Consider the following 24206-nt stretch of genomic DNA (forward strand, 5'->3'; position numbering starts at 1 on the left):
ACACTCCACGGAGGCAAACCAGTGCCAAAGACAGTTGCCCCGACCTTTCTGTCCTCAAGAGGGCTCACGTCATCGATTGGTCACGTGTTCACAAAGAGCCAAATCTCTTCCTTTTTTACCCGGTGAAGACTGCTACCACAGTTTTGAAAATTAAATTTAGGAAGGTGTTCTTTGCCACGCAGATGACCAACGGCGCTTGCACCGATTATAAACAGGGGTCGTAGCTCGGGTTTTCCCAGGAATTGGAATTAGGGGGGTGGAGGGTCAAAAATTAATGGATGGGAGGGGGGGTGCTGACAGTAGAGGAGAAGCTGTAAATTTTTTTGGCCGTCATTAGTGAAAAAAAAAATATTTCAAGTTAAATGGGTGGCATCAGAAAAAAACGTGGGTGTGTAGGGAAATTACTCGGTTGCAGTTTTCGGTTCAGATGAAAGTGCGCCGAATTCATTTTTTGAAATTCGGTTCCAGCTGCAAAAAGGTCAGTATTCTTCAGAAGTAAGTCATATATTTCTGGCCATTTTGTAGGGTTTGTAAACGCTCACAAGAGAGAATGCACGAACTGCGGAAGCCAGGAATGGTTAGATTAACTAATGGAGTTGTACGTTTTGGGACGTGGTTCCGCTATTTTCATGAAACGCCGGGTAAAGACTGAAGGCCTGCACTGCCCCATCAAGCTTCGGCTTCTAGGTAAAAACAGAACCGAAATTAGAGAGCAGAAATTACAGAAAAATACGTCTTCTCCGAAAATCGCGGATAGAGACAGTTCAGCATACAGCCTACGCCAGTGTACGCTGCGTCTGTTTTTGTAGTGGCTAGCGTTAACTTTGACGGAACGACTTGGGACAGGGACAGAGAGACGACGAAAAGAACAGCGCTAAACTTTCAACTGTTTTATTATTCAGACAGGATAGACTCTAAAAGGAAAGATGGAGGAGTTGTCGCACACAGTCATGGTTGTTTTGATACCAGATATGCGTATTCTTTTCTGGTGGGTTTGACGGACGGGCTTCTCACATATTCTTTCATTCTCATCACCATGAAGACTATATGTGAGCAGCCCGTCCGTCAAGCCCCACTAGAAAAAAATACGGCTAACTAGTATTTAAACAATCATGACTGTGTGCACCCCCCCCCCCCCCCCCCCCCCCCCCCCTCTCTTGCTTTTAAAGCCTATCCTGTCTGAATAATAAAACAGTTGAAAGTTTAGCGCTCGTTCTTTTCGTCGTCTCTCTGTCCTTGCCCCAAGTTGTTTAGTAAAAGTTGGCGCTACCCACTGCCAACTAGCCCCACTCGTCGGTTTACGCTGCACCGCTGCATAATAAAGCACGTTTGGCTGCCTGAAAGTGCCAGACATGCAAGAACAGTCACCCTGCAAGCCTGTGTCGTCTGTTTGACACTTCCACTGTCCAGTGCACCGCTCTGGACGTGCCACTGCGGCGAAGCGCCAAGACAAACTCTTCGCAGCCATGTTGAGGCTCCCAAAGCATTGTGGACGGCATTGTGAGGACAACCTAGAAAATGACTGGGCTGAAGGACGGTGGTTCCAGCCTCTCCCCTTCATAGCTGGGGCTTGACACCCCACTACAAAGTAAAGGCAGCAGGTTGTTGGGGAGTGACAAAAGGCCCGCAAATAGGTGCCTGACACGCGTCTGGTGAGATCAAGTCCGGGAAACGGCTCGGCGGCTTTGGTTGCGCCATACCATCGCCAGACCGACCGTCCTTCGGCGCGAAGGAAGCGTGCGCTGGGTTTTTATTATTATTATTAATGGTTTATTTCAAAGTGCCATTATTTTGCTGGCCGCGGCATCTAGCAATCCGGTTGAGTAACATCCGTTTCAAGAGCAAATTATTATCTAATGGGGGGAAATGTTTAAAATTTCAGATTATTACAAGAAGCGTGTCAAGAATTCCCGGAAAAATCCCACTTTTTCCGATGATTATATCCAGTTTATGTCGGGTCCTAATATATCTAGGCCGTGACTCAAAAATGCTTTCAAAGTGTCACATGCACATGCACTGTACCGAAAGAATGGAAAGTAGCCAAAGTGATTCCTGTACACAAACCTGGAAGCAAAAAAGAACCCTCTAACTTCAGAGCCATCTCCATAACTTGCAGAGCACGTAAACTTCTTGAACACGTCATGGACAAGCATATTACTACATTCCTTCAATGAGAAGGCATCTTATCTCTACTCTAGCATCGCTTCTTAGAGTCAACTGTCAACTTGACAGTAACAGTTGACAGCATCGCTGTCAACGGTTACTCAGCTTTTGGTCGTAAAACATGATCTATCTTTGAGCATCGACAATCAGAAACAAGCAAATATATATTTTTTTTCGATTTCTCAAAGGCTTTCGACAACGTGTCGCAGAGGAAACTAATTACAAAATTAGAATGTACATTTGGCAGTGACCCCGTTGTTAATTAGATTAAGAACTGTTTATCAGATCGCTCCCAGTATGTTGAGACTTACAATCAGCGTTCCACAATCGCGCCTGTAAGATCAAGAGTACCTTAGGGCTGTGTCTTAGCTCCAGTTTTATTTTTATTTTCATCAGTGCTTTGGCCACTTATGTTAGTGTTGATATTAAGATGACCTCATGGCTCTAAACCACGAAGCAGAGGCCGTATTGAAAGTCAGATAGAACCCAAGAACGCAGCGACAAACGCCCCTTAAAGGTGGGCGCCCTCCACCCGATGGCGACGGCCGGGGATAATGATGTCGCGATTAATTTCATTTCACATAGGCACGTGCCATTCACCTGCAATTTCACGCATGGGGGGATTAACCACGATGCCATGAGAACCAGCATACACCATTGGCTGGAGCACCTCCTTTGAGGGGCATTGAATCCGACTTGTATCTGTTGTATCCAATCAGTTGTACCCGACTGTAGGTGGTGTGCAGATTGGCAAATGGCCCTTAACATAAATAAGAACCCTTTTCATACCCCTCTCAAACGAGTTAACGTTTATAAATAACTCGGAGTAATAATATCAAATGACCTCAGAAGGGAGTCGCATGTCAACAACGTCACATCAGCGACCTTACGACTGATGTTCCTCAGAAGCCACCTCCGATCATCCCCGCCTACACGAAAACATCTCGCAACCAGGGGTGTGCGAATATCAAATTTTTCGAATACGAATCGAATACGAATACTTCATCCCGAATATCGAATCGAATATCGAATAATGAAGGACTGACGTATTTTACCACTACAAAACATTTATTTGAGCACCCAAGAACATCACACTTCGACTATCAGTGATGAAACGAGCACAAAAGGTGTGTGTGGCTGCACAAAAAGTATCAAAGTCTCGAACATTGTTCTTAGAAGAGTGGAATTATCAGAGAAGATGGCTAGTACACAGCATTGATCAAGGCTAGTTTGCCATAAGCACAAAAGTGCATTGCTGGGATGAACATAAAAGGTTGTCGTGAAGGAAAACCGGCTGCTGCACATGGTCAGGCAGAAGTAGTTCCCTTCTAGCTGAAACGAATTCTCCAGCCGCAGAAAATGCCCTCTCAATTGGCACTGAACTGGCACGTATTGCGAGGTATTTCGTGCACAGCTCTGACTATACCAGCTTCGCAGCTATAGCCACAAAGAAGCTCACCAGCGCAGTCAGCTACTGCATGGCCCAACGTTACGCATTGCTCTGGGCGCCCCCATGTTGTTATGTATCTGTCGATAGAACTTGCGGACCGAAATGAACGCCGGTGCTCGCAATAGAATATTCGGCCAGATACGATTATTCGCTTCGTGTCGAATATTCGAGACAACACGATTACTTGGATTTCGAATCGAATACGAATACTAAAAATATAATATTCGAATTATATTCGAAAATTTCGAATATTCGCACACCCCTACTCGCAACCGATGTTTTTAGTTCACTTTTTTATATTTTTGTAAATATTGCAAATTTTATATAAACCCGTCCCGTCGTTTCTCGCTATCGCTGTCTTCTGTAGCTCTTCTTGATATCCCCTCCCTGTCCATTTGTTTCCTCCGGCTGGAGCTCTGGTGCTTGCGATATTAGATATAGGAATTGCCGCGGCTGGCAGCATATTTTTCTTTCTTTTTGTGTTTTTTAATAATAAACCACGACTAATGCTACTAATACTATGCCTTTGTAAGGTCTTCACACTAATTACCTCATAGGCAAATTAGAAGCTATCCAAAGAAAGGCAGTCAGATTTATGCTAAACAAGCACTGACCTACTGACTCACCCACCGAAATACTCAGTGATGCTGGCATTATCACTGTTGAAAAGATGCTAAACTTGAACGACTAAAACTACTTTTCAAATATTACGCAGACCCTTAACATTGCTAAAACAAGGTACATAATGGCTTCAGAGACAAGAGCAACACGCCGTGAACATTCAGAAGCACTAAAACAGCCCTCATTCCACACCGACTGCTTGAAATTCTCCCCGTTTATACTTACAGCAAGAGAACGGAATAATCTTGGTCATTCCATCGCCAGCAGCACATCACTCGGCAGTTTTGCAAAGCTACAGAAAACAATCTTCGCTCGCAATTCATACCTGACTGGGTAATACATAACAAGCAAAGCATTTTTACACGGGAAAGAGCTTCAATGCAGTTATTTCATATGCTGTAAGATCTCACTACAACAATCAATATATCCGCAGATCTCCCGTCGGCAGGCTTACAATTTTATGCTCCCCACTGGTTTTCTACGGCAGTCTTAACTGCTCGATGCGAGCGATGGAAAAACTATAAACGAAAGATTTTGCTGCACATCGGGAGAATGGACCATTACCGTCAATATTTTTATAACAGTACCTTAGAATATTCCAATATTCAAAATTTTTAACCAATAACGGTGGACGTGTACATATTTCAAGTGTCATCCTGTCTTAGTATTTTCCTTATTGTTGATCTATTGTTTTGCAATTACTTAGTTTGGTTTTTGTGAAGCCAGTCTAGGCATTTGACTGATCTATCGAATGCGCTGGTGTTTTAAGATTATTGATGTCTTCTGTATATTAGTGGGGTAATGAAGCTCAGTTAAGTGTGGCTATATAATCGCCCTATATATCTTTCTTTTTGGGGTACACTATCTGTATCGGTAATTTTTGAACGCTGTCGTGCTTTTCGCCTTGATATGCTTTGTTATAATCGCCCGCTCCCTGTTAAATTCCACAGTGGATTGGCAGTGCGTGTAAATAAATGATTAAATAACACTTTTTTTGTCCAATTCCTGTAATAGTATGGCTACGTCAGGAAATCGGCACATTTTAGGCCCTTCAAGCACTCATGCTTGCAAAACAAGCAAATGTAAACATACACCCACTGGAGCCATATCAGAGCTACCATAAAACTCAACGGTGCCCATTTCAAGAATGACTTTCTGTGTTCATATTGCATTTCTGGCAAGACGTGTTTCTGCGCATAATTATTCAGGTCTCATTACGTTTCATTGCACACCTGTTAAATCACACTGAGCTTCCTACACAAGGATTTTGATAGTGTTCAGGCCGCGTCCACATATGTGGGCGCAGCACCTGAAGGGAGTATACGTGGTGATATTTTCCTATTTCTCTCTTTCTCTTTTGTTGATTCTATTATGCGCTTGTGCGTGTAATTCTTTTGTGAAATCAATTTGCTTTTTATTTTCAGTGTTAATTTGGGGACAGTGCTCTTGATTTGACCATGACTAGGCTTGAACATTTCAAATAAACAAACCCAGTGCGTAGAACGAGCCGTTGTGATCGCCACTGCAAAATATTAGAACCATGCGCGTCCTGATAGGAGGTGAAACTTCAGATCAAAGATTGTTTGTGCTCTCTTTCGACAAAGCCAATCTCCTCCTCCACCCCACTGGTACCCAGAGCTTCGTTGTGACGCCACAGCAAAGCATTTTTATTGTTCTATCATTCCGATCCGTGCGTGACGACGTCTCGTCTTCTGCTAGTTGCTCTCGCTCTTTGTCGTCGTGCCGTTCGCTACGGTAAAAACGACCCGCCTAGTGGACGCGTCAAATTTCCTTTCTTACTGCGTGAAAACCAGGTACAAGCTCGTAAAAATGGTTGTTCTATCGTGCTGCCGCTGGGTACATAGTAAGGTCATATGATAAAAGGAAAATTGCGCTCCTCATGTACACTTATACAGTTGAACTTCGTTATAAAGAAGTCCAGGAGGCGACCCGCGATTTTCACGCAATAGCAGTTCGTCCTTTACAGCCGTAGGTAACCTTGGTCCCACTCCTCACATGTCAGGGGGTCTCCTGCCATCGTGTAGACCGAAGATAACAACGCTGGTGTATTATAGTGTGCTGCCAATCTGTGCTGAGGTAGTCTTCAGCACATGGACGAGCACCACTGACATATTAGCCTTACCAACGCGCGCAAGTTTAATTTTTTCCCGCGACATCAAGAAAGCAAGCCTCGGAGGAATAATGTCGCAGAGCAGAGGGTTATGCCTACCCTGAATATTTATGCTCGTTTTCTAGGCGCTGAAGCCGATACGGGCCAGGTTGAAAGCGGGCGCGCGGCAGTGATTTCATCGCGAGTGCCCAGTTTGGCTTCACCGCATGGCAGCAGTAACTAGTAGGGAATGAGTACGGCAGATCAAAGACTATTGAAAAATAATTTGGTAATTTGATACAGCCCTCGTCAAACGCACCGAATACAAGTGATATAAACTTTTTAGTTCCTGTCACACAGCAGGCGGCTTTAGTGATTGTTTCTTGCTTATTTCTTGCCGAAGATTGCAGACAGTGTACTAGGAGCTACGTCGAAGTCCTTCGTTAACTGATAATTCTCCGTATCCGATGAAATGGCTTTGTTGATGGCAGCGTTCCGGCCAACATATCGTCTTGCTCTTTCGTTTTCTACCGTTGTCAATGGCCTGCACCTTTCGAAACCAGTAGCGTGTCCTTACGTCAGGCACACCAAGCACACTGCCCCGAGAGGTCAAACCACGCGACCATGCCACGCATAAAAAAACTAAACTGCACACGGCACCTAAGAAGCTCAGTAAGTTCGCGGTGTGCCATGCGAAGAAGGGCACGCCAGTGTCAAAATTCCGTCGCGCCGAAGCCGACGAATAGTCTGGAGAATGGCTACACGCAGTGCCGTTTGAGGTGGGAACATTTTGTGGAATATTTCGTGCAGTGCTGGACGCAGTTGGTTATGTGTGGTTGCCGCATCGAATGGGTACGGAACTGCTGCACACCGTCACAAGTCGATATACTAAGCGTGAAATGGTCAGTGGCATTCACTTGAGATTCATTCTAACCCTGTCGAAGTAAAATTTTACTTCGTAAAAACGAGATATTGAATATCTATGCTCTTCCGTGGCAGCTTCCAAGCGGAATAGCTATTCTTCTGTTACATCCATTATTTCGTTATAGCGAGATTCAACTGTATAGATATGCCCTTCCGTACTCAGCGACTGGGACCAACATACTGGAAATCTTTTGTTTTGCTTTTGCAAATGTTTCACGGGCACAAACTCTATTTCTTTTTTTTTGTATAAAAAGTCACTTTAGAACATACCCTTAGGGTCGCATTTGATATCGCGTACCTTCACACGTGGACTGTTTCAACTGATGCTTTCAGGACTCATTTCTTGTGCGCATAAACCGGCACGGCGTATAAAAGGCGTAAAGTAGACTATAGACGCAAACGTGGTCGTTGAATTTCAGCATCGGCTTCAAGTTTTTTGTGTACGACAGGCTGGCCAGAAAGCTGGAAGCGTTGAAGGGACACTAAAGGGGAATACTAAGACAGGATAGGTTAGCGTCACGGGATAGAAAATATGTCATTTTTAGCGAAAACAAAGCTTCATTAAGCCAGAAAATTGCGTAAAAGTGAAATACACGTGACCTCACCACTTTCACATTCCTACAGCTGCAGAAGGTGAAGTATTTATACGCTGCCTTGATGAACGCTATTTGGCTTTGAAAGGACAATTACCGTCGAAATACAAGCAAAGCAGCGCAGCGAGCTTAATGGAGAGTGCGAAGAGCTTCATATTTAAAACATCACAGCACAGACGACGCCGAGAAAGGCTAGACGCAAGCCCGAGTGTTGAACCTTACGCCTCGCATTCCGTGCGCTCAGGCTGCGTTTGGCCGCAAGTTCAGAATCGCAAGCTTTCAACTGCACTAACTGTGTGCTTGCTACGCGGCGGATGACTAGATACCCAGGAATTCTGGACAAATGCATTTTTCACCGGGAACTAGTTTATGAACGCAATTTTCTCATGTATCGTAACATTTCACTCAATTTATCTACTGATCTTTCGCTTGACTGGCTTGCATTATTTTGCTATTAACGTTTTTGCCACAGTAAAAATTCGATTCTAGTGATGTAAAAACAAAAAAAAAATAGTGCGGGCTTAGGTAGGCAGCCGCGAACCGTGGCGGTCTTGTAGCTTTCGGGAGCGGCCGCATAATCATGGCGTTGCAGAAGGGTTGAAATGCGGGCCAGTTGGTACATTGTAAACGGAAAAAACCCAGTCACACAAGACGACGGACAAGAAGAGTGTACACACCACAACGACTGGACTAACAACTGAAGTTTATTGGAAAAAACATGGTCCGAGCAAGGCCAGCAGAGCATGCGCAACAGCATCATCACTAATCACTGAGCATAAGAGACAAACACAAGAAATCTCATCTATCGTGGACGACCTAAAAAGCAAATTCTTTTTCAAGTAAGCGCACCGAGGTTGTGCTTATACAATCAGAGCCAAACAAACCGATATGATATGCTTCCAAGATTTCCCGTTCCTGTTTTCCCTTGCCTCTACCAAGAATGGTGACATTGCTGAACAAAGGATAACGCCATATTCATTGCAATGGCGAGGCAAGTTTGCACCGCCATCGGACCCCAGGGAGGAGTGATGCTCACGAAGCCGGTCATTAATACACCGGCCAGTTTGGCCGATGTAAACTCTCTCGCATGTGAGGGGGAACTTGTACACCACCTGTGCGACATATGTCGTGAACCGATTCTCATGCTGCGTTGTGCAAACGTGGTTCCTTTCCCTGCCTCGAGAAATGCGCGAACACAGTCCCGACAGCTTGCAAGGAGCAGAGAACACCATACTCACTCCCTGCTTGGCCGCCACTTTTTTCATGTTGTGGCTCACTTTATGCACGTACGGCATGACCTCGAACTTCTTTCGTTCAGTTGACCCAACGTCAGTCCTCTTCGTGCGTCCTTTCTTGAGGTTCTGAAGCAGCGATTCAGCCACTGCCTTCAAAAGGGGTTTAGGGAACCCCGCGGCTTCCAAACCTTTGCACCGATCGTCAAGGCTGGTTTTGATGGCGTGGTGACAGCTTTTTCCCAGTGCATTGCGGAAACAGTTCATCGCAATCCCTCTCTTTATAATCTTAGAGTGCGCAGAACCGAAAGGTAACAAAGCTTTCTTGCTTCTAGGCGAAAACATCCAGAATAAATGGCCATCGTCAAGGAATGTTAGTTGCAGTTCTAGGAACCTGATAGAATGATTGCTAGGGAGTTCATTAGTAAAATTAAGAGTGCGTGAAGAAGCTTTAAAAGCAGTCAAAACATCGTCAGAACACTTCAAAACTTACTTCATGACAAGCGTGTGTGCAAAGTTTTTAGGTACGTGGACGATTTTTTAGTATTTTTAGAGCTTTCACCTAATGACACTCTGCCTGCAGCAGTAGACGGTGTTTTGACTGCTTTTAAAGCTTCTTCACACACTCTTAATTTTACTCATGAACTCCCTAGCAATCATTCTATCAGGTTCCTAGAACTGCAACTAACATTCCTTGACGATGGCCATTTATGCTGGATGTTTTCGCCTAGAAGCAAGAAAGCTTTGTAACCTTTCGGTTCTGCGCACTCTAAGATTGTAAAGAGAGGGATTGCGATGAACTGTTTCAGCAATGCACTGGGAAAAAGCTGTCACCACGCCATCAAAACCAGCCTTGACGATCGGTGCAAAGGTTTGGAAGCCGCGGGGTTCCCTAAACCCCTTTTGAAGGCAGTGGCTGAATCGCTGCTTCAGAACCTCAAGAAAGGACGCACGAAGAGGACTGACGTTGGGTCAACTGAACGAAAGAAGTTCGAGGTCATGCCGTACGTGCATAAAGTGAGCCACAACATGAAAAAAGTGGCGGCCAAGCAGGGAGTGAGTATGGTGTTCTCTGCTCCTTGCAAGCTGTCGGGACTGTGTTCGCGTATTTCTCGAGGCAGGGAAAGGAACCACGTTTGCACAACGCAGCATGAGAATCGGTTCACGACATATGTCGCACAGGTGGTGTACAAGTTCCCCCTCACATGCGAGAGAGTTTACATCGGCCAAACTAGCCGGTGTATTAATGACCGGCTTCGTGAGCATCACTCCTCCCTGGGGTCCGATGGCGGTGCAAACTTGCCTCGCCATTGCAATGAATGTGGCTGTTATCCTTTGTTCAGCAATGTCACCATTCTTGGTAGAGGCAAGGGAAAACAGGAGCGGGAAATCTTGGAAGCATATCATATCGGTTTGTTTGGCTCTGATTGTATAAGCACAAACTCGGTGCGCTTACTTGAAAAAGAATTTGCTTTTTTAGGTCGTCGACGATAGATGAGATTTCTTGTCTCTGTCTCTTATGCTCAGTGATTAGTGATGATGCTGTTGCGCATGCTCTGCTGGCCTTGCTCGGACCATGTTTTTTCCAATAAACTTCAGTGTTAGTCCAGTCGTTGTGGTGTGTACACTCTTCTTGTCCGTCGTCTTGTGTGACTGGTTTTTTTTTTAACGTTTAATCATTGCGTTGTCAGCAGGCGCGAGCAGTTTTCTGCTGTGGCGTATCACTCGCAAAGCGATCGCTTTCCGCAAGACGCTTCCTATCTCTCCTTTCATCAGGCTCCATTGCTCGGCTTAAGCAGCTGTGACGGTGGCGTCAGTGAAATGCTGGACGATGCAGAAGCGTACGCGGACACGACGAGACGCAGGCCTGACAAGAATGTATCTGCAGCGCGTTCGAATACTCCGCGAGGGTGTATACATCTGCCTGCCAAAGGGTGGAATCTTCATGAGCTGAAGGCACAGCGGCCGGTCTTTTACATGCGTGAGTGTGGGACCGCAGCGCCATCCTTGGGGACGGCGCGGAAGCGCAGCCCTCTCAGAGAGTCTCGTTAAATCTCGTACGGTGCCCGGATGCTCTCGTTTAAGTTCCCGGATGAGTGGAATTCAGTGCCCGGATGTTGGCTCTCGGTCTCGGCGTGACGTCAGCACACTGCCGACAACGGGAGCTAAAAGCATTTCATGCTTAAAAAAGGATTTTGCTATGCATCGGCAGAATGGATATTACATTGAATATTTACCTAACAGTACCTTACATTATTGCAATACTCGTTCCGGATAGGGATGGCCGAAAACCCTGCTTGTGAAAGAAGTGGCTGCGAAGAGACAATTGCACATCTCCTGTGTGAGTGTCCTGCTTTGGCGACCGAAAAAAATACGCTGCGTTGTGCCCTGGGCCGCCTCGATCCTCGCCCTTTAACAGACGATAAAATTCCGGGACTGTGACCACAGCAATCGACTGACCTCAAGGCCTGCAGGGCACTGTTTTGCTTCCTGAGAGCGACTGGCTTGTGGGACCAATTGTGATTGTGCCCGTTGGCAGAACGTTCCCAGATTAGTTTCCATTTACAACACACAAGAAGCAATTCATGAACGTAGAGATCGCAACGACCACGGCAGAGTCAGTTGGTTGTTTGGTTTGGTTTACCGGGTTTAACGTCCCAGTCTTCATGGTTGTTTGCGATCATACTTATTGCTTAGTTAGTCGATAAACAGCAGAGTGCGCAGTTTGATGAGAAATGCTCGTCCGTTTTTTTTTCACTCATATCTGGTGTTGAATGAAATCAAAGACGCTTTTCCGTTTCCGCGCTTGCTGAAGAATAGAATAAATTATAGATAAATTATAGATAAATTAAGCATTATCGGGCGGGGGAAATCTAAACGTGAGCGTGAGCTATTGGAGGCATTCATGATCAGAAAGAATAAGCAGAAATGCGTCAGTGAGCCGTCTGTGATTATCACCGAAAAAGAGTGCAAGTTTTTATCATTATAGTAGCCATGTCACCATGTGGTGCGCGAAGTGTATTGTCTGTAGGGTGTGTGCGCAGGCAGGAAATTCTTTTAAAATGAGCAATTCTTCATCGCAATAAATCAGTTGTAAGTCCAGCGTTGTGGTGTGTACCTTCTTTGTTCTTGTCTTGCGTCTATTTTCGCTGGTTCCATTTCTATGCAATGCGATATCACAATACAGCAAGCAGTCGTCTGCAAACAAACGAGTCTCTACGCCAGGAACAACTGTGTCAAACATGTCATTAATATGCAGCAGAAATAATAAAGGTCCCGGTACTCTCCCCTGAAGCACTCCAGAAGATGCTGCAAGATCATCCGGTTATGCTTCAACTAAAGCTTACGGTTTGCATTAATGTGGTGTTACTGAGCTAGTTGGTACATAATAATAAACAGCAGCAGTCATTTCTTTTCTGCTGCAGTTTAATATTAATACTGTTCACAGTTAGTAGTCTGAAATCAAGAAAAATATTATGTCAGGCAGGCCAATTGATTTAAGCGTTAAAAATTAATTTATCAGGATTTTGTCTTAAATCTAAGGTAATTAGATCAGCTTGGCCGTTACTGATTAGTGTGAATTCAAGATAAAGAATGATTGTTATTAACTGGGTTACCGTTGAATGTCCTTTATGAAAGTATGCTGAAAATGGGATAGAACGGAGGGCCGATTTAAGAATTCGTTTATGCGATTGACAATAATGTGCTAAGTTAATTTACAGCACGATGAAATTAGGCAGACTGGGTGATAGTTAGCTACAAGTAAACGGTCACCTTTCGTATGTACAGCGTGCCTAAGCGTGCCTAATTCTGGTGGTCTTGCAGTCGTCCGGCGGTTTCCCAGTTCACAAGAATGCTCGAAACACAACACGCAAATACTTTGGAACTGATTCGGCATATAGTCTTAGAAAGATGTTTGGAACGCCATCGAGACCACATGTTTATTTTCGGTTTTCAAATATAGCAATATGAGACTAACCCCGGCGTAACCCGTGGTGGTTACATTTAGCTGGGACACCTGGTTTAGTTTGACATCGCGCATTCTCACTTTTTTCACTATAGCTATGCTACACGACAACGACGCTCGCTTACAGTAACACCAACAACTGCTAGAAAGAACTGCTTCAAGGTTTCCATTTTCCCTGTAATTATTGATGAATGGAGTCGTCTTCGTAATGAAAGTGTAATCCAACGGCGGCGCGGTAAAACTGGCAGTGCCTGGTGCCTGCTGGTCTTGAAGTTCGTTTGCCCTATCGCTTGGAGCCATTTAAGCGGCAAGTTGGATTTGCTCAGCGCGAACCTGTGCTACCTATGCATTGAAAGGTGAAAGAAGGGAACAAAGTTCATTCTGAAATGATAACAGTCTGCTGCTGTCACCACTCTGCACATTTCTCGTAGGAGTTCTAGGGGCTTTGAAAAAGAGCAAAGCACTTCGACAAGAGCAACTTATATGTTAACCGTATACACGCTGAGGAATGTGCTTCATTTCGAAGACTGGCGGTGGCCGCGCATTGCATGCAGAAATAACTCCCTCGTCATTAATTAATCCACCCAAATACCCGCATGTTCCACTTGTCAGCATGAACACGGCCGTCACTTACGGGTCGCCGCTTCTTAGTTCATGTTTTTCTTGGCAAAATCTGTAAGCGCAGCACCAGGACATGGTGTGAGCCGGCACTTGGCACACGCACACGAATTTCTCACAGAAAAACAAAGGTTCTGGCAAGTTTCACATTGCACGAATATGGGGCGCGAACCCGCAGTAGCTGACGACTCCAATGAAATGTCTCTGTTTATCACAATGCGAGATCGGAAGCTTGTATAAAGTACTATCTTATGCTTTAAAATGCTTTTTGGTAGCATGTGTGCTCTAAAAAGTGTGTCTGTTAAAAGTAAAAAAATTATTTTTCATGGTTAGTTCATTTGGCGGCATGAAGAGAAAGTCATTTCTGATTATAGGCAAATTCGGTACTCATTTACGCCTATCTGCTCTTCTGCTCATTTATTGCAGTGTATAGCAAGCATTTTTATTACCGGTCATATTGATTGTAAAACAACGCTTTCCTTCCAATACAAGCTTCGCGAAAAATTGTTTTTTTTTTCCAGTCGTAGTTTTGTTTTAGGACTAACACTGCCAAGCCAAGTACGATACCGCCGTCTTACCGGCATTCCCGTAGTGGCACTTCATCAACAGTGGGAATGCCGGAAGACGGCATGCGGAAGGAACTCGCATATATGGTGGCGCCAGCTTTCCCCCTAGGTAATATTTAGAAATCTATGGTGGAGGCACAGACTAACGGAGACTAATTTCATCTCCGTTAGTGGTAAAGTGATTGCGAACGCCCTGGTCTCGCCGCCTTCTCTCATCTGGTGTCTTCTTCCTTGAAACAGAAGGCCTATGCACTCCTCCTGTGACGTCACGCACCTTGCCCGGTTAACCGTTCCACGGCATGTATTTAGAACACGAGGCTCAATAAGCAACGGCCTCCAAGATCTGGCCGGCCGTGGGCAGCCCCCTAGCTAGGGGTGCGGGGTGGGGAGGTGGCTGCTGGGTGGTGCTTTTGGAGAGCAGCTGGCTTTAGCACTGCATGTTTCATTTAGATTTTGCCATCGCACTCTCACTCACTGACTCACTGACTCACTCACTCACTCACTCACTCACTCACTCACTCACTCACTCACTCACTCACTCACTCACTCACTCACTCACTCACTCACTCACTCACTCACTCACTCACTCACTCACTCACTCACTCACTCACTCACTCACTCACTCACCCATCCACCCACGAACTCACTCATACACTAACTCATCTACCCCCTCACTCACTCACTCATTCATCAAACCACTCACTCACTCACTCACTCACTCACTCACTCACTCACTCACTCACTCACTCACTCACTCACTCACTCACTCACTCACCCCGCCGCGGTGGCTCAGTGGCTACGGCACTCGGCTGCTGGCCCGAAAGACGCGGGTTCGATCCCGGCCGCGACGGCTGAATTTCGATGAAGGCGAAATTCTAGAGGCCCGTGTGCTGTGCGATGTCAGTGCACGTTAAAGAACTCCAGGTGGTCGAAATTTCCGGAGCCCTTCACTACGGCGTCCCTCATAGCCTCAGTCGCTTTGGGACGTTAAACCCCTATAAACCAAACCAAACCAAACCAAACCCACTCACTCACTCACTCACTCACCTACCTACCCGCTCGCACACCCACCCACCCACTCCCTCCCTCCCTCCCTCCCTCCCTCCCTCCCTCCCTCCCTCCCTCCCTCCCTCCCTCCCTCCCTCCCTCCTTTACCCACTCACTCACTCACTCACTCACTCACTCACTCACTCACTCACTCACCAAGATCCCAGGGGAAATAAAGTTACGAAGCTCATCATTCCGCTTTGGCTTTACTTCGAAAAACAAAAAAAAAACGAATGCGCTACAAGCTCACAGCTGCCTTTCATTCCGTGTGCACAGGAGATCTACTGACCTTTTCAGGTGCTATTTTCTCGCACCATCTTTCATTCTTTGCGTTCATTTATGTTTACCATTAAGCCTAGACTCCCTTCCTTGAGCATACAACCCTTTGTCCGTGGCAATACCCCTTCGGGCCCATAATGAAGACGCAAAACCCCGCGTAATCTGCAGCGCACAAAACACAGCGGGCACTGACAGGCCAGATGGCGGCATGACCGCGCGTACAGCTGAATGGTTACACACCGGAAGCTGCGATCTCTGTCCACTAGCTGCAGCGAGCCACAGAAACCGTAGGCAGCAGCAACAAAATTTACGGCCGGGCACGGCCCACGGGACTCGGCTATGACGCGTCCATTAGCTCTTGATGGCGGAAGTGTTCCGGTTCTCTCCGCATCCAAGGGGGGCGGGTTGCGCCGGCCGCTACAATGGACAGCGGCCAAGCGGGGCTGCTTGCAGGACAAAGGCCGCCGCTGACAGAGATGTATACCGACTTGCGAGCTAGGCTCCTCGATGCCGGAGCGGCGGTGGTGGTGGCCGCAGCGGTGATAGATGCAACAGCAGCAACAGCAGCAGCTGAAGCGGCCGCGCAGGTAGCAGAACTCTGCGAGCGTTGGCTCATGCGACGTGTATGCAGGCGAAACAAGAAAAATGCCCCGTGCGATCAGCCAGCTTAACTAGACCGATCGAGTGATTCGGCCCTTGTCCGGAGCGAGCGTAGGGCGCGGCCCTTTTGTGCTTCTACGACACGGGATACCGTGATTATCGTCACACAGCCCTTCCCGGGATGCAGGAGAGTTTCAAGAGCTGGCTTCGCGAAACGTGCCGATACAGGGACTGTGTTCTGTCATCAAGAAGTGTTTGCAGTCCAGTTCCAGCGACACAGAGAACGCGTTTCTGGAAGTTTTCACTGTTGGTTTCGCAACTTTTCATGCGCGAAATGCGGCAATGTATCCACAAAGTATTGCATGCTTTGTAAAAAACGTTATCATGACGATCCTTCTGCATCTTATAGACCTTTTCACGACACTTCGTCAAGATACCAATCTTGGGGAAGCCGAAAATCACTTAGGCTCGTATGTCTGCATGACACCAATGGAGTCTCTGGAGTCGCGCAATTATGAGGGGGAAAAAGCGTTTGTGCCGTCGAATCTCAAAGCCTATAGTTTGTCCACGTACCTTTGTCAGTAGTCTGCATTGTAAAAAGCGCCAATTTGGGCGAGCTGCTAACACATGAATGCATGATCACATGACACATGAACACGCGACGCAGCAGCATGCAGGTATGTATGTTGCTACGAGCTTGCGCACGACTAGTTCTAGACATTTCATTAAAAAGCTTCTATTCCCTTTTCAGTGCTGTAGAACACTGGAGAGTGAGCACAGCTCTCATCCTCATTCCCGAGTAGCGGCAGGAGCTCCGCATGTGTTCCGCCCCGTGACATAAAGTAAGATCCAAGCAAGTCAGGTTTCGGCATGTATTGGAAATTTTCACGGCCTATAGGAGGCGCCACTCGTAATCCAATATGGCTTCGCAGAAGATGATCCGGTGGGTACGCTAAGCATGCGGTGCGCTGCTGGTAGCCGCATTAAAACGTTCGTGCCAGTGTGCATGCCTTAGGCCCTTAGGCGAAAAAGATCGCAGTGCAAGTCCTTTTGTGTGCTGTGGCGCGAAGATATCGCGGTATCGTCTATCATTGTACCAGCGCTCTGTGCGTAGGCATCGCGTGTTGGATAGAAACAATGCCGCAGGTGTGGCTGGTCTGATATTCATAACATCCTGTCGGCAGGTGAGGCAAGTACCAAGGCGGATCTGGTAGTGTTAAGAAAGAATGGCAGCGGGGAAACGTCCTACATGTGCACGAAGAGCGAACACGAATACCGAGAATATTTTCGACGCTTATCCGAGTCATGATATTCGCGGACTATCATTTTGAAGATGCCGCAGTGAGTTTCGAAGCCATTGACCCCATTTTCAGCCTCACTTCAACACAGACGCAATTGCATCTGACTGCCTAGACCAGCAGAACGCAAAAAAAAAAAAAAACTAATCGGAGCCTAGCTCAAGAAGAAAAAATACAAAGTAGCAATGACGGTCTACAGTGAGAATTTCAGCATCACCGATTTCTTTTGGAGCATAACAGGTTTATTGGGGTTTTAGCGTCCCGGAGCAACGCAGGCTATGAGGAACGCCATAGTGAAGGGCTGCGGAAATTTCGACCACCTGGGGTTCTTTAACGTGCACTGACATCGCACAGCACACGGGCCTCTAGAATTTCGCCTTCATCGAAATTCGGACGCCGCGGCTAGAATCGAACCCGCGTCTTTCGGGTCAGCAGCCGAGCGCCGTAACCACTGAGCCACCGCGGCGGGGGAGCATAACAGGTAGGCAACGATTTTGAATGACGTAAATTCTGAAAATCCCTGAAGGGAGAATTTTTCAGAAGCCATAGCTACTACTTACTGTGTGGCTACCCGCCGCGGATGTAGACCCACTTCTCCGGAGAGTTCAGTACACGCCCGGAATTTAGAGCGTATCCGGCAACCACTGATTGCGAGCATTGCATATACTGAAGTGAGCGGGAACAGTCATTTTTAATTGCTTGATAACTACTAGTACCATCAGGTGGTCGCTGCTGAAAAATGTTGCCCTCGAGAGTGGTTCACATTTTGCGTCAGTCAGTTCCAGTGAGAACCCTGATTATGCTGCGAATTTGAAGAAGCGGTGAAAAGCGAGCACGATGAAGAAACACAAACAGGACAGCAAGAACGCCTGTGGTGTCGTTTGTGTGTTTCGTCGTCGACCCCGTTGACTAATCCTGAGTTTCTTTCTTGCTCTAAGCTGTGCTGGTCGGAGTCGTCAGTCTTTCGTACGGCGCCTAAACATAGCATTGTGCACTACGTTGAGGCCTGAAATCATGGTGGCATGGTTTTTACTTACGACAGTTGTTTCAATACAGTTTTATCAAGACGTAGTTAGCAGCGGTACATGTTCTTCATTGAGACGGCCAACATTGTAAGTTTTATTTTATTTATTTTTTTTTTTGCCAGAGTGGAAGCTTTGCCAAAATGGGAGGATAGTATAATGTTCGTACACTGCAAGTTTTGCATCACTTGTGTAGTGGAGTCCACTACACATAGCATTAACTAGAAATATTCTTTACAGCATGACCTCTGTTACTGTAGACTTGCTGCCAATATTGCAGCCTATATAAATATCATAAATAATCGCATGCACATGGCTTAATTTGTATAGAATGACTGCCAAGAAGATGAACATAATTTTAATTATGCGCTTGAAGAAATATAAAACTGCTGCTACGAATGGCAGATGACACTAGATATAAAAAAATCAGTTATGACGGTAGCAGAGAAAAAAAAAGAGCACTGAGTTTCCTCATACAAAATTCAACTCACAATAGTGATTGTTAATAAGTGCAAGTACTGACAATTATTATCCTTACCAGAAATTGAATACAGAATGTACCGTATATTGCTTCAAATGAACATGCCACTATTTACCGCCTAAGATGCTTCTTCGGATCTACCTCACCCGATTCTAAACTGCTTGCTTATTCATGCTTTGTCTCACAAGTGATACGATATGAAATGCCGATCTCCTCACAGAAACCACCTAATAGCTAATTTAGTGGGTGCTAAACATAAGGCTATCATATTCGTTTTCAACAATTAAAAATCATTTATAAACCCGTTCTTAACTTCTACAATCGGCTGATCTTTCTGCAGTTAGTACTCCCGCGAGGTATACACGTCCGAAGTTTGCTTATGTTCTTTTGGTTACAGCGCTTAAATTTAAAAGGGAGAATCGGTGTGGTCGGTTTCTGTGACTAGAAACACGAGAGCATAACATTTTGAGCATTTAGTATGTAGCACATAATGATACATTTAGGTTCTCTTTTTCTTCAAGCAGTCCGAGCTTGGAGATTGTTAAGTCTTCGTACATTAATTGAACTTAGCGATGCTTTCTTGGGTACAGATGGTTCCTTCTCAATTACGTTGTTTTGTAGCTGTTCCCTTTATCGTGTGCTCTTCTGACTGGTTTGGCGTTTTGTGCTATAAGGAGCTCTTCTGGATTTGAGCAATAATTCTTGCGAGGTGTGATATTTCCTTCAGTTGCAATGCCTGCATCAAAGATGCCACATAGTAGAGGGATATAACGAGATCGAGAGGTAACCGTACTTTTTCTGCAACACAGCTTGTTCGCACACGCCTGGAGCCATGTCTCGAAATATTTAAAATCGACTAGAGAAAAATTTGGCGCGAAAGATTAGGAGACTGAGAGGAACCTGGAGTAAGAGTTTAGTTAAAATACGTGTAACTAAGCCGAATACCGCTCTCCGCACTATAGAGACGTTAGTTTTCTGGGATCGCGGGACTCAGTTTGCGGGAAAACTGTTTTTCTCCTATCTTCGGTCGACTGCTGCAGCTGCTAAATTTATAGATGTTAAAATATCCCGGCAAGTGCATTTACCGCACCACACGACAGATGGCAGCACGGGACAATGAAAGGGCAGATTTCGGCTCTCCTTCAAACTTTTTTTTTCTTTGTTGATGTTGTCCCGCTGCCTTTTCTTAAACCGGTATCTGTATCATATCCACCTCCAAGGGCATTAATTAACAAGACAAGAGGAGCAAAAATACAGGACTCGGGACAATGCAAGCCCGGTGCTAGTTCTCGAATTCACGGGGACGCCCGCACACTGACTGCATGCCAAAACTTGCACCACTATCACGTTCTAAAAATTTATCGCCGATGAAGCGATAAGGCAAGTCGTGACTAAAAATGAAACGATTACGGCGACGACGTAAAAGCAACTTTAGAGGACGAACAGCGACCTATAACGGAAGCGCGCAGCTGCCTGGGAGGTCCAGAAAGCCGAGAAGATAAAGCCTACGTCAAGTTACGCAAATGAGGCATTGTGCTTAATTGTTCGCCGAGCGGCCTGTTTTTAACGGCCGCGATTGACGCAACGAGGCATACTACACCGCGCGCCCTCGCAAAGCAAGCTGTACGCTGTATAACCGGCGGAAATAAGAGAACTAGCATCTAGCTTAACAGGTGCTACGCAAGCACGAAGTCGTTAAGACGAAGGAATGTCGCGGCATTGTTCGAGAAGCTTATCGCGTCATAAAAAGGGTTGAAGGAAAGAATAAAATAAACATGGCTGGACGCTAAATTACGGGCCGAGCATATATCCCACGGCCGGCCTGTGCAAGCAGGTGATAGTAATTTATATCTGCACTCCGCCACTCAAGCGGTCGACCATCAGCGTTTGCTTATCTTTTTGAAATGGCGTCGTGTCAGTGCGTGGAGCGCTTTTAAGTACGCACCACTTAGATCGCCCTGTCAACGTGCGCCACTCTCTGAGCTTAGGAGTTGATACGCGCGTCCAGCTGTTCCGAGGCTGGGGCTAGTTTAGCACTCGGCTCGAGTGCCCTGGAATGCCGCGGCATCTAAGCGTAATTGTTGCTTATCTATAAGCGAACCAAACTAACTAGGCTTTCTAGGCTCCCCTGCCATGACCTAGATGTAGGGTTCGGAAGGATATGCGGCTGTAGCTGAACAGGGACCTCAGAAATTGGTAGGTGCCAGTGAAATTTAATGCACATACTGTGCCGCTCCATACGCTCCACCCAGGCGGCGGGGGGGGGGGGGGGTGTCATACTGGGATGACTTACGCGATAGAACTTAAAAACCAAAAACAAAAGCACTTAAACTTGATGTTCTATGCGCATAAGACCGCGACCAAGGCTAAGCGCGCCGATTTTGTGACCGAACAGTTCCAATGTGTAGCGTAAACGTATTGGAGGCGTTATGGCGTCTGATATGGCGTCTAAACTGGCATGTCTCATGAACGTATTTTAGTAGATCATGATTATTTTTCACGTGCAGAAGATTATAACTGTAAAAGCGTAGCTCAAATGTATCACAGGAATTTCGGATTTGGAAGTGGTTCTATTACACCTTAATCAATCGACGAATGACTGCTGCCCCAGCCTGGCGGCCACGAGAGCACCTCTGCAGCAGGCTTTTGAGGGATACTAAAGGAAAACGCAATACAGAGCCGAATCGATAGGCTAGTGTGATGAGATAGAAAAAACCGCCAATTATGAGCGGATAGAGACCTGGTAAGTCAGAAAACTACGTAAAAGTGAAAGGCTGTACAGTAGGGACGTCACCTTCGAATTCCGGTAAACGCATCCGCTCACGTGAATCCGCCTGCCACGATTGCGCGCGCGATTCCTTCTGTACCAGCTCCACTGCACGATGAGAAAGCATCAGCACTATGGGACAAAGCTGGCGTTGCCAACTAGTGCACCATCGAAGGCAATGGCGCTGGAACGTACATTGCTGATAAGAATTTGGTTTTAATAGCACAAAACATCTTGACCGAAGAGCACTATGCCTAACGTGCTTTGTTAAGTATAAGGCGGGCATAAAAAGGCACACCTTTCGGAGTATTTCCTTCCAGAGTATTCGGGCTCCAGGCCAGGTAGTTATTTCACCCATAGAAAGATTGGCCGGCATCCAATGGCAATGAGGAATGAACCCCACACACTACAGGCGCATGATCAAACTACTACACGCCACCGCTGCGGAGGGTTCATTGCTCAACGGAAATGAAGGCTAGACACCATCTGAACGGTTCTGCGCCTGACAGAATAAGCGGAGAATCGACAAGTCATAGTGTGAGTCCTTAGGTCAGTTATGCTCAGCCGTTTGTCATTGTCTAATTAACGCTGCCTCATTCCGGTGGGTTTGAGCCAGTAAAACGTCTTTCGTCGCTGGAAAGCAGCTTGGCATCTTGGCATGGATCTGGCAGGTGGTCGCCAGAGAGCAGCCTAGGAGGCAGGTGGCCCACCTATAGGTCACGTGACCTCGTGGCGCCATCATTGCCTGACCACCGGAGAGTGAGTAAACTACCCACCGTGGCAGGTGGAAGTTAATTAATGATTGGTCTCTCGGGAAGAGCAACCTGCGGTACGCACAAGGCCCACCACTGGGAGCACCTGCCATCGCAGAGCAGTGGCGCATCGCTTAACCGCTGCACCACTGCGCCTGGAGGGGTATGCATCAGGACTCCCAGTGATGTATGAATGTAAAGTAGAGAATGACTTTTTGCATATATGGGAATTAACCCATTACGCTATCGCGTCGTACCCTTAAGGCGGAACTTAAGCGTCCCCTCCGATTCTTTTAGCTACACAGCAGCAGAAAAGAAAAAAAGATAGTAGAGTCCCCGAAGGGAATTATACCGCTCTAATTTAAGTCAGTGTTCCCTCATAAGTGTCAGTTTAAACATCAAATGCGAAACTTGCTGCACATACTCGTCAGCCAGACAACTGAAGCAGTGTGATGTAGAAGCAGGCTGTGGCGCCCAGTGTCATAGGCTATTACAAGCGACAGCTAAGGGTACGGTTGCCTTGAGCCAAATCTTTAGCATGGAAAACTTTCTCGTCTATCAAGTAAGTTCTGGCGATATCTTGTGCCACGTAAGAAATAGGTCCTCGGTCTTTCCATAGATAGCGCGGCTGTGCATGATAAGTTAAAAATAGCACAGGCGCATAACTGGTGCTTCAGTTTGGTACCCCCGCATGATGATGACGATTGCACACCACATTTTTCTCCCTTTGATGAAATGTCTCCGAACACATTTGTATAACTAAGGAAGGTGTGGTAGCTCTTCTGCTCAAATTAGACACCAAAAGGTCGCCAAAAGACATTCATGAAATACCCAACACCTTTCTAGTCCGGTATGGGGATGGTGGGCGAAGTACCTGATTTTCATGATTAAGAAATACTGATAAGCTAAAAGCTCCTGAGAGATAAGAAATTTGCCAAAATCACTACAATTCCTACAGCATAAAAGCAGGCAGCACGTTCTCCCTACAGGGCGAGTTCCACTTTTAAGCTCTTCCATAAAATTGGAAGAACACAATCTGAAAACACTTAACTTTCTCGAGACGAACACAGCTATGGTTAAATAAATAAATAAATAAATAAATAAATAAATAAATAAATAAATAAATAAATAAATAAATAAATAAATAAATAAATATCGATAATCGCCATAACGGGGTCGTCACGGCCTGTCCATTATAACACAAGTGATTGCAACTGTTCATGACTTAATGGCAGCATTAGATAGACATAGCAAGGTTGATATTATTTTTACTCATTTCGAGGCTGAGGAGTCAGAAATTATTGCAGAGGTTAAAGCATATTTTAAAACATCACTGCCTACTTTCATGAATTGAAACCTATCTTTAGTACAGACGTCAGTACGTTGAGGTCGATGGTGTCCCTGATCCTGTCCCGGTGAAATCTAGTGTACCGAAAAGGCTGAGTCCTGGGTCCAGTATTCTTTCTAATATATATCAATGACATTGTTAAAAACACATAGGATAAATACTACTATTCGCAGATGACTGCTTAATTTACCAAGAAATTTCCAGTCCAAACGACCAGCTACTTCTAAGCTGTTCACTATTTGAAATAGAAAAATGGCGCTCGAAGGGGCAAATGGCTGTGAATTCCAAAAGACCGTAGCGATGAGTGCCACAAGCAGAAAGAATCTTTCAAGTTGTGCATATCGCGTAGCCAACGAACCCCTTGCAGT

The sequence above is a fragment of the Amblyomma mixtum genome, chromosome 1 (assembly GCF_055824585.1).
Source record: "Amblyomma mixtum isolate Tamu chromosome 1, ASM5582458v1, whole genome shotgun sequence".
In the NCBI taxonomy this organism is placed as follows: Eukaryota; Metazoa; Arthropoda; class Arachnida; order Ixodida; family Ixodidae; genus Amblyomma; species Amblyomma mixtum.